This window comes from Pelophylax lessonae, assembly GCF_965119305.1.
Source record: "Pelophylax lessonae genome assembly, chromosome: 6".
In the NCBI taxonomy this organism is placed as follows: domain Eukaryota; kingdom Metazoa; phylum Chordata; class Amphibia; order Anura; family Ranidae; genus Pelophylax; species Pelophylax lessonae.
In genome coordinates, this window is record NC_138773.1 from 27,876,423 (window position 1) to 27,887,183 (window position 10,761).

A 10,761-nucleotide genomic window follows, 5' to 3' on the forward strand; every position below is an offset into this window, starting at 1 on the left:
ACACTTATTGGGATTTTTTTTACCAAAAATATGTAACAGAACACATATTGGCCCAAATTGATGAAAACATGTGATTTAAAAATTTTTTCATTGGGAATGTTTTATAGCAGAAAGTAAAAAATATTGTTTTTTTTTTTTTTTTTCCCCAGGATTGTCGCTCTTTTTTTTTTTATAGCGTAAAAAATAAAAATTGCAGAGGTGACCAAATACCACCAAAAGAAATCTCTATTTGTGGGAAAAAAAGGTCATCAATTGTATTTGTGTACAGCGTCGTATGACCGTGCACTTGTCAGTTAAAATAGCGCAGTGTCGAATCGTAAAAAATGGCCTGGTCATTAAGGGGGAAAACCTTTTTCCGGTCCAGAAGTGGTTAAACAATCCCTATTCACACATAAATCTGGCCCTCACTGTCATTGTATGGATTACTGTGGTTGTAGCAGCTTGCTTGACTTTTCTGTATTCTCCAGTTGGTTACATCTTAGCAAGTGGACTGAATGGTAATGTAGAAACAGATAACATTAAACATCTCTTCTCTTACAGAACTTTATACCAGAAAGACTACTTTTCATCAGCTTGCAAAAAAAATGAATATGGATAATTACCTGAAATCAAAATTGACTCTGAAGGATATCCTGAGTGTTGGCTTAGAGAATGTGCATGATGGATCACCGAAAACTGTGGAGGATCTTCCCTGGAATTACTTAAAGAAACTCATGGCTTTAAACAGGACTGCAAGAGACATTCTTCTTGAGACAGATCAGTCTACTGGTGTTGATGTATACGATGATGATGATGATAACCTAATTAATGATTTTTTAGTTCCAGGTGATAATTCGTCTGCCTCTATTCACCCCCTGGATGTCCTGTGTCTCCTCCTGCATTGCTCAGACAGTTTTCTCCAACAAGAGATTGTAACCAAATTGTCCATGTGTCAGTTTGCTGTCCCTCTGCTGCTCCCTGCTGGTGAGGGGTCACACTGCACCCTCATGCTTTGGGCAATGAGAGATGTTGTAAAGAAGTGGAGACCTCAGTCATTAGCACATAACAAAGGATTCAGAGAAGAAAATGTGGTGAATATTTCCATGCCAATCTTCTCTTATGTCAGATTGGGAAAAAACAAATTATCCAAATCTAAAATCCTGAACCAAGTTCTTAATCCAGATCAGCTACATAATAACTTATTCATACATGACAACATGGCTGGAGGGAACATTAAGAGGGAAATATCTGATGGACTGGTGGAAATGTCCTGGTATTTTCCCTGTGATAAGTCTGATGTTTTCCCAGAACCCATCGCAATGACCAACCTACGAGGAGACCTGGAGACCAACTGGAACCAGTTCACGTTTCTGACAAGAATTTCATCAGCTGTGTTTATATTTATTGAGGAAATTTCTCAGAGGGAATTCACACTGTTATCATCCTTCCCTACCACTGACACCCAGTATTACTTCATTGTTACTCCTGGTCCCGGCAAAACTGTGAGTGCACAGACACTGAAGACCCTTCAGGATTTAATGCCAGTGCTAAAGTTCAAAAAACCAAATGTGATCATAAATGCAATCGAGGCAGCATTTGTAAAAAGAATACAAAGTACTATTAATAATTTCTTAAACAGTACACCAAAAGAAAAAAATATGAGAGACCTTGGGAAAGAAATTCATGAATTGGACATCCAAGTGGATGAGAGAGTTCCTGAATGTCAGAAGGCCAAGGAACATGCCAGGAAAATTACAGAAGAAATAACAGATGTGTCCGAGTACAAAAAGAAGACTATGAAGTTACAGGGAGATCTCTGGAGAGAGTTATCTAATGTGGAAAAGGAACTTTGCAGAATGACAAAGCAATGCGGCAAAGACACTCAACAATATCAAGATGAACTGATAAAGAAACGCATTTCACTACGTGAGAAACAATATAAATATGATCCTCCCCATGGTTTAATGATCTTTATTGATGCAATCATTCATTTGTCTGAGACTGAGAAAAAATATTTTCTGAAATGGATGAAATTTAAACTTGATTCAGTTGCTAGAGATCATCTTTCTAAATGTAACAATATGCGGAATAATAAGAAAGAACTCAGACAAATAGACCAGAAAATCTCTGACAGTTCTTTAGGAATTGAACATTTCCTACGCGAGATGGGACAGTTTTATGAAGCTGAATGTTCCATGACTGAAAAAAAAAAAATAGCTGAAAGCAAAAGACAATTTATTAGACTGCCGGGAATTGCTGCCGATCTCTTGTTGAATGGTTTCCCATTGGAGCTGATAGATGGAGATGCCTCCAACATTCCTCTACGGTGGATAACTGATGTACTAAATGAGCTGGACAACAAAACTGGGAGAGAATGCAGAATGAGAGTAATCACTGTGCTGGGAGTGCAGAGTACAGGGAAATCCACTCTTCTCAACACCATGTTTGGTCTGCAGTTCCCGGTGGCCAGTGGAAGATGCGCACGAGGAGCCTTCATGACTCTTATTAATGTGAAAGAGAACTTCCAGGAGGAGCTGGGCTGTGACTTCATCCTGGTCATTGACACTGAGGGGCTGAAAGCTCCAGAGTTGGCTTCCTTGGAGGGCAGTTATGAACATGACAATGAACTGGCCACACTAGTGGTTGGGTTGAGTGATATCACCATCATCAATATGTCCATGGAAAACACAACAGAAATGAAGGATATTTTACAGATTGTGGTCCATGCTTTTCTTAGAATGAAAGAAATAGGAAAGAGACCCAACTGCCAGTTTGTACATCAGAATGTGAGTGATGTGTCCGCTCATGACAACAACATGAGAGACAGGAAGAAACTTCTGGAACAGCTGAATGAAATGACAAAAATAGCTGCAGAGATGGAAAAGAAAAGTGAAATCAAAACGTTCAGTGATGTGATGAACTACAACCTGGAGAAAGACAACTGGTACATTCCTGGACTCTGGCTTGGGGTCCCACCAATGGCTCCAGTAAATTCTGGGTACAGTGAACATGTGTCTGAATTAAAAAAGTATTTATTAGAATTAATGACAAGCAAAGATTCCCTGCCAAGGCCTTCAACTATTCCTGACTTTATAACATGGACAGAAAGTTTATGGAACGCTGTAAAACATGAGAAATTCCTATTCAGCTTCAGGAACAGCCTGGTGGCAGAAGCTTATAATAAACTGTCTATACAATACTCACAGTGGGAATGGGAGTTCCGAAAAACTGTCTATGAGTGGCTGATCCATACAGAGACAAACATTGAGACTCAGACTGCAGAGAGTCTAAGTGATGAACTTTGCTCCGAATTTAAGAATGAGCTCAACAATTTGTTGATTATTAGAGAAAGGGAAATGTTGAAATTGCTGGAAAACTACTTTGACAATGAAAATGAAAATGTTCATTTGATAGAAAGATACAAACAAGATTTTGTTCTGAGCATAATGTCCCTGAAGGAGGAATTGAAAAGGAATTCTCTTGTGAAGTTGGATGAGGCGGTTTCTATTCAGAAAGGAAAATTCAAGATTCAGAATATACAAAATAATTCCCAGAAATTGATTGAAGAAAGATTTAGAGATCTCTTCAGAGAGTGCCGAGAGAAGGGAAAAAAGCTGACTGGTGAAGAGTTAAAGAGAGATTTTGGGAAAATGTGGGAGAAGACACTGACAGATCTACAGATAGAAACATTTAAAACACGCATTGTCAGTAAATCTATGTTAGATCAGCTGATGAATGACATGAGCAATAAAGGATCCGCTGTAAATGAACAATTACTGGGTGTGAAGGACTTGGCAGATACCAAACAACCTGATTTCAAAATAGAAGAGAAATATATTGAGAGTGTATGGTGGAAGAAATGGAAAGATACAGCTTTAAAAAAAATTGGTCTTGAGCAGGAAAAATAATTCTTTCACCAAATAAATGATTTTGCTCATTCTCTTATAGATAAGTGTAACCAATATATTAGAGGGAAGTTGGAAACTGGAGAGGGCTATTGTGACAACTACTGCCAGGAATTACTTCATATGATTACAACAGTGATTGAAAATCAGTCCAGAAATCTTCATTTGTCCACTCAGTTTGAACTGGAAATCAAGATTCACATTCTTGGAAAAGCTTCCAGAGAGTTTCAGAAGATGCATGATAAATTCATTAGAGAAAATGATCCAAAACTGCGTTTGGAGAAACTAAAGTCTGGATATTTAGACACATTTGTTAATATATTTCAAGAGAAAGATGTAAGTCAGACTAAAGCCAAATAATTCTGTGAGAAATGCCTAAAACCAGCAATGATGAAATATATTTTTCTCCATCTTGGACAGAAAATAGTGGATGGAATAGTAAGGTCAGACAAGAAATTCAGAAGTAGAATATATTTTCAAGATTTTTTACTGAAGGAGCTGCTGGAAGAAATGTCCTTCCAGAAATATGTAAAGTATACACAATCATATGAGAAATATACAAAAGCCTGGATACTAAATCGCACTGAAACATATGCAACCCCTCAAATCCTAAAACCATTACAAGAAGTTCTGCTCTCTTCACTGGACAAAAAGATAAGAGTCGCTCTTAGTGAAGACAATGCTATTAAAAGTCCATCAGTCTCAGATTTTCTGAAAAGTGTATGTGAGATACTAAAGGAAGAATTAGTGATCCCACAGAGTGAGGTGAAAGCGGTCACTTTCCAGAACACGGCTGATGTTGGCCAATTTTCATCTGACATTCAGCTCTTCCTCCAAGATACAGAAACAGAAGTATTATCAGAGCTGCAATCTATGGATATAAAGTCTGTACTCTCCAGGGTGAAGCCTCAGGATGAATTGTTCAGGAGGATTGCTGGCTGTGGGAAGCAATGTCCATTCTGTGGTGTCCCCTGTGAGTCCGGAGGGGATGAACACAAGGAGCACTTTGCTACTTTTCATAGACCCAAAGGACTGGGGATGTACAGATGGAGGGATACAGAAATCTTAATGACTGACATATATAGTTCAGCTGTTGTATCTAATGTTAAATTTAGAAATTCATACACAGAAGAGAAATGGCACCCATACAAGGAGTATCGTACATACTATCCAGATTGGGCCATACAACCAGATCCCAGCATTGAGTCATCAGATTACTGGAAATATATTTTTGTGAGGTTTAATGAGAAGTTTGCTGAAGAATACGAAGCAAAACCAGCAGAAATACTGCATGGCTGGAAATCCATCACAAAAGAAGAAGCTCTGCAAAGCTTAAAGAAAGCGTTCTAAAGCTAAACAGAGAAGACACATCAACAACGTGTAATTCCTCATCCAAGTTATTATCTGCAAATCATTTACAACCGTTCATTGATTTTCTGAAATTGGAGAAACATATAAAATATTTTCCTCACCATCGTGGCCACAGTAATCAGGGTGTGAACAGAATGAATGAGAATTCTCATTCCCCCAATGATATAATGGGCTCATTGCTTCTCTTAGAAGATTCCAGAACATTCCAATTCATATTCAAGGTGATTGTTGTATTCATTGACTATCACAGTCCTAGCACTGCACTGGAAATGTTAAAGTCGCTTTACATATTTGATATCTCTCTAGGAATATTTTATTGTACTACAATTATAAGACAGAACTTCTATTTAGCACTCATGGTAATGGATTTCATCTTTTGTGCTTAAAAAAAAAAATCTCTGTATCTACAGAACAGAAGTAGGGAAGGGATTTAGAACGTTAGATAAATATTAGTAATGTATGTGGGATGTCCTGGAGAGGATTGCTTTCCCCAACAACATTGGAGTTTCAAATTATCAAATGGTAGAGAAAAAATACTCCTAAAAGCAATGTCTTCTAAGGAGAAATCAAAAATCAGTACCTAACAGCGTGTGCGGCCGGGAACCCTAAGCAACCAAGGAGGACATGTGACAAAAAAGGAAAGGATGAGGTGGTAAAGTACCATCTCGGAAAGGCTGCATTAATGGGGGCTCACGCAAGGTTACAGTGCAAAATTAACAATTTTATTGGTGTTGGTATACAAAAAATACAATACATATAAGATCAAGAAAAAATTACTTGGTATAAAAAATGTAGAATATAGACCTTGAAGATCCGAGAGGGTGTCAAGAAAAATTGATGACAATACGCACACCATTGTCCCACCCCCTCCAATCACCCACAATAGGCACAAATTGCTGGATATAGGGAGTGTCCCATCACAAAATGACTCCCAGTCACTGCTACCTATTCCAGAAATAAATACAGACCATGCCTAGACAGTGTCATGTTTGGAATCAAGTTCCTGAATATTATCCATTATGTAAACTATAGACTCAAGGGCAAGACTGCAAGTGGCCACAGTTCATAGGTTCCTAAAGGTATGCTGGATTTGTGGTAGAAATAATGGACTGAAGGATGTTTCATGAAACATGAAGTATTGGCTCCATTTCATGGCATAAATCAAAAAATCAAGAAATCATCAAAGTCACCATATTGAAAGCAGAAATGGAGATCGTCAGTCCGCACCCTGTAAAACTCAGTCTCATACGAATTACAGCCTATATAGTAGACATACAGCTGGTCAATTGGGATGTCACCTTAATCCCAGAGAGTAGTCCCATTGGGTTAAAAGAATGGGTGGCTTGGAGATAGACTATCAGCAGGCTAGATGTAAATGAAGCTACCTGAGGGGACAGAGTCCGGGCTCACAAACTGGCTGATATATGAGGACTGTCCATGTTGTTGACAATTAATTCTACTGGTAGGTTCCTCATAGCTGTTAAAGCAATTGAAAAGTCCCAGGCTAGAAAGTAAAGGAATCGCCTTACCAGTTCTCCTCCTCAAGGTCGCCATGAGTCCGACTGACTCCACGTACAGATGTCCCAGTGTAGCTCAGGTTACAGTTCAGGTGGTGCTCAACAAGATACATCGCATTGCCTGCTTCCGAGATGCCCCGGGATAGATGTCTGCTCCCACTGTATAGCTGCACCGCATTCACCTCCGTAACCCGGAAGTGTGTCCTCGAGTGTCCTCGGATGTGATGTTACAATATCAGCTGAAATGCCAGGCTGGGGCCACAAAGCGAAGCCGTGGCAGGACAATGGATGATGGTCGGGACTTCGGCTTGTGACGTCAACGCGTTTCGCGTGCGTGACGCACGCTTCCTCAGGATGTGTCCATCGTCCCACCACGGCTTCGCTTTGTGGCCCCAGCCTGGCATTTCAGCTGATATTGTAACGTCACATCCGAGGACACTCGATGAGGAACCTACCAGTAGAATTAATTGTCAACAATATGGACAGTCCTCATATATCAGCCAGTTTGTGAGCCCGGACTCTGTCCCCTCAGGTAGCTTCATTTACATCTAGCCTGATGATAGTCTATCTCCCAGCCACCCATTATTTTAACCCAATGGGACTACTCTCTGGAATTAAGGTGACATCCCAATTGATCAGCTGTATGTCTACTATATAGGCTGTAATTTGTACGATAGACAAATATTTATACAGCGCTATATAAAATCAAAAAAAGTGACAATGTGCATCATATAAATCAATAAACTCGCTTACAGTGCAATATATATTCCTCTTAGGTGCAATATATAATGTCAATAAAGTGCATTCAAAGTAAAGTGCATAAAAGTCCACTAAAATATAAATATAACCGTGGTTTAAAATTCAATAAAGTGCTTGATAGATGTTTCCATATAAAAGTGCAAGTGACACCACCACCGTTTAGCCACCAGATGGCCTCTCACCTCACTGAAGCATTAAACCAGCATTAAATCCTCAAAAATGCCACTTCCTGGATCGATCTCTCACCATTCCATGGACATGATATGTGAATAAAGATAATGAGGCATCTAAATGTACACGGCTATTATCCTTTAATTGATTCACATTCAAAGTAGAATTGCACTCACATGAATCAGCACAATGGGCTTGTGCGGACCGTACACGCCAAAAACAGTAGCTGTCGGGAGCCGTGCTGGTGGGTCGCCGCTCGTCCGTCCAGGTCTCCGTCCCCTATACGCGTGGCGTCTTGTGCTTTCGCATCATGACTTCCTCAGTAGGTAGACCCCCTACTTTTATATAGAAACATCTATCAAGCACTTTATTGAATTTTAAACAACGGTTATATTTATATTTTAGTGGACTTTTATGCACTTTACTTTGAATGCACTTTATTGACATTATATATTGCACCTAAGAGGAATATATATTGCACTGTAAGCGAGTTTATTGATTTATATGATGCACATTGTCACTTTATTTGATTTTATATAGCGCTGTATACATATTTGTCTATAGTTCATTTCTCCCGTTAGTGAAGGAGGTTCTATATAGCTGCTGTATTTTCTTTATGTGCCCCAAATTATTGGGTCTTAACACTATACCACATTATATTTAATTGCGCTGATTTACCTTTTTGCACAATTTGTAATTTGTATGAGACTGAGTTTTACAGGGTGCGGACTGACGATCTCCATTTCTGCTTTCAATATGGTGACTTTGATGATTTTTTGATTTTTTGATTTATGCCATAAAATGGAGCCAATACTTCATGTTTCATGAAACATCCTTCAGTCCATTATTTCTACCACAAATCCAGCATACCTTTAGGAACCTATGAACTGTGGCCACTTGCAGTCTTGCCCTTGAGTCTATAGATAACATAATGGATAATATTCAGGAACTTGATTCCAAACATGACACTGTCTAGGCATGCTCTGCATTTATTTCACAAATTATCAAATCTGGAGCAGACAGAATCATGAACAGCTGTGCATGGCAACCAATCAGCTTCTATCTTTTATTTTCAAAGTTTAATTAACTGAACCAGTTGAAGATAGAAGCTGATTGGTTGCCATGCACAGCTGCTCCAGATTCTGTCTGCTCCAGTTTTGCTAAATCCCCTCATTGTGTTCTGATATCCAGTCCTTCCATTACAACCTACAGAAATAATATTGTGATCACTAAGGGGTGTACGTATAATAAATGTGCCTAGCAATTCGCCCAGTGAAAGTACATGTACATTCATTCTGTGTGAATGGGGCAAATGAACAAATGTCATTGGGCCATTTCCTGGGCTGGCCTTTTTTTTTTTTTAATTCAAAACAGAAAATACCAAAACATGAAAGTTTTTTATATTGATCTGTGAATTACTGGATCTGGCCACTAGAAGGGGCTAAATATTTCCTATCATAAATAGTGCCATCCAGTGGCCAAATACAGTATTTTCCATATGAAATCAATAAAACATTCATCCAGCACAGGAAATGGCCTAATAACATTTGTATATTTTCCCCATTCACACAAAATGAATGTACATTCACTTTACTGGGGAAATTGCTCTGTGAATTTTGTAACCCTAAATTTTCCTTTTAAAATAAAGATGATTTTAGGTGTGAATATTCCATGTATAACCAGGTTGCATTGTCATATTAATCTCAGTGATGTTTTCTTCCTATTCTTACTTTATGTATAATTTGGATAAATGAATCCTTTCTTATTATTTTTCTTTTGCTGTACCTAAGATAACGGAATTGTCATATTTTGGAATGATTATATGGGTGTGAGAAGTGATGATCAGGGGTTAAATAGTTAGGGGTGGGTAAGTGTAAGTAACTGGTTAGATTAGATTATATTGTCTGTTTATAGCCACATATACTTTCTATGTTAAGTACATAATTGTTAATGTTTAACTTTTCCAGGTGTTTATTACCTCTCACAGAGATCACAGCACTTCCCTGACAATATCTTCATCTGCTTTTCACTTCAGACAGCGCCATCTTTGTTCAGGCATCACCCAGGGTCACCATCTGCTGCCAGGGCTGAGATGTCGGCTCAGAGATGACAAAGTCAAATAAATAATTGTGCCTGAGCAGTTCTTGGCCATGTTCACTAATGTCTGACACAAATCAGCCTCTTCTGCAGCCTCTCACCTTATCACTTACTATCACTGGGGGGAGGGGAGACTGAGGAAATGCTTCTTCCTGCTGCAGCAGACTGGTGACATCATCTAATCCTAGCTAGGCAAAATTTCAAATGGTTTTCAAGGATGAAGATGGATGTTTAATGATAAAATGTGCAGCATTAAAAATAATGATGGTGTTTGCTGTGACATGTCAGTGATTCAGTCATGCAGCCTTGTAAAGTTACTGAAAGGTCTACATTAGGATTGGGTTTAGGAATTAGATTACAGTCTTGGGGTTTGGTGTGATAACACATTTTTGTCAATTGGTTGTAAACTTCACTGATGCTTAGAACACCTAACAGATGTAATAAGAACAAAAATAAACACATCTTATACACAACTTGTAGTCTTGTATTCTCTTTGAACTTCTGGCAGATGAGCCATTGTACATGGATGACCAGTACCCTCCCCCATCATACCACAACGCCCTCCGGAAGCTGAACTCCTGTGCTTTTGCAGTCCTGAGATCTCCCTGTGCATGGAAACAGCAGACCATAGGCAAAAGGTACAGAGCCAATGAGAGTGGCTCTGTACCATGTGATCATTGTGGCTAATCATACCAGCAGAGACAGTAAAAAAAAGTCTGCAGCCAGCAGTCATATTTCACTTATTTTCCAGTGATCAGGAAGCCTTGATCGGAAAGAAAACTACTTGACCGCCAGCCTGCACCAGTGCATGAGCGAAGAGCTTCATGTTCGAGTCGAACGTTAGTTCGCCCGTTCATTGAATGGAGAACAAATGGGCTTCTTTGCGGGAAATTCGAAGACCCACATCCATAATGCACTGCGTGCTTGCAGTGCATTATGTAATTGACCAAAGCATGCTCACA

General features: G+C 39.0%; 1 pseudogene across 1 annotated transcript; it reads left to right on the forward strand.

Moving 5' to 3' along the window:
• The first annotated feature begins 590 nt into the window (after nt 1–590).
• LOC309557491 (up-regulator of cell proliferation-like) lies at nt 591–5,277 on the forward strand (annotated as a pseudogene). Its single transcript has one exon. The product of its transcript is annotated as an up-regulator of cell proliferation-like (transcript).
• The last annotated feature ends 5,484 nt before the right edge of the window (nt 5,278–10,761 follow it).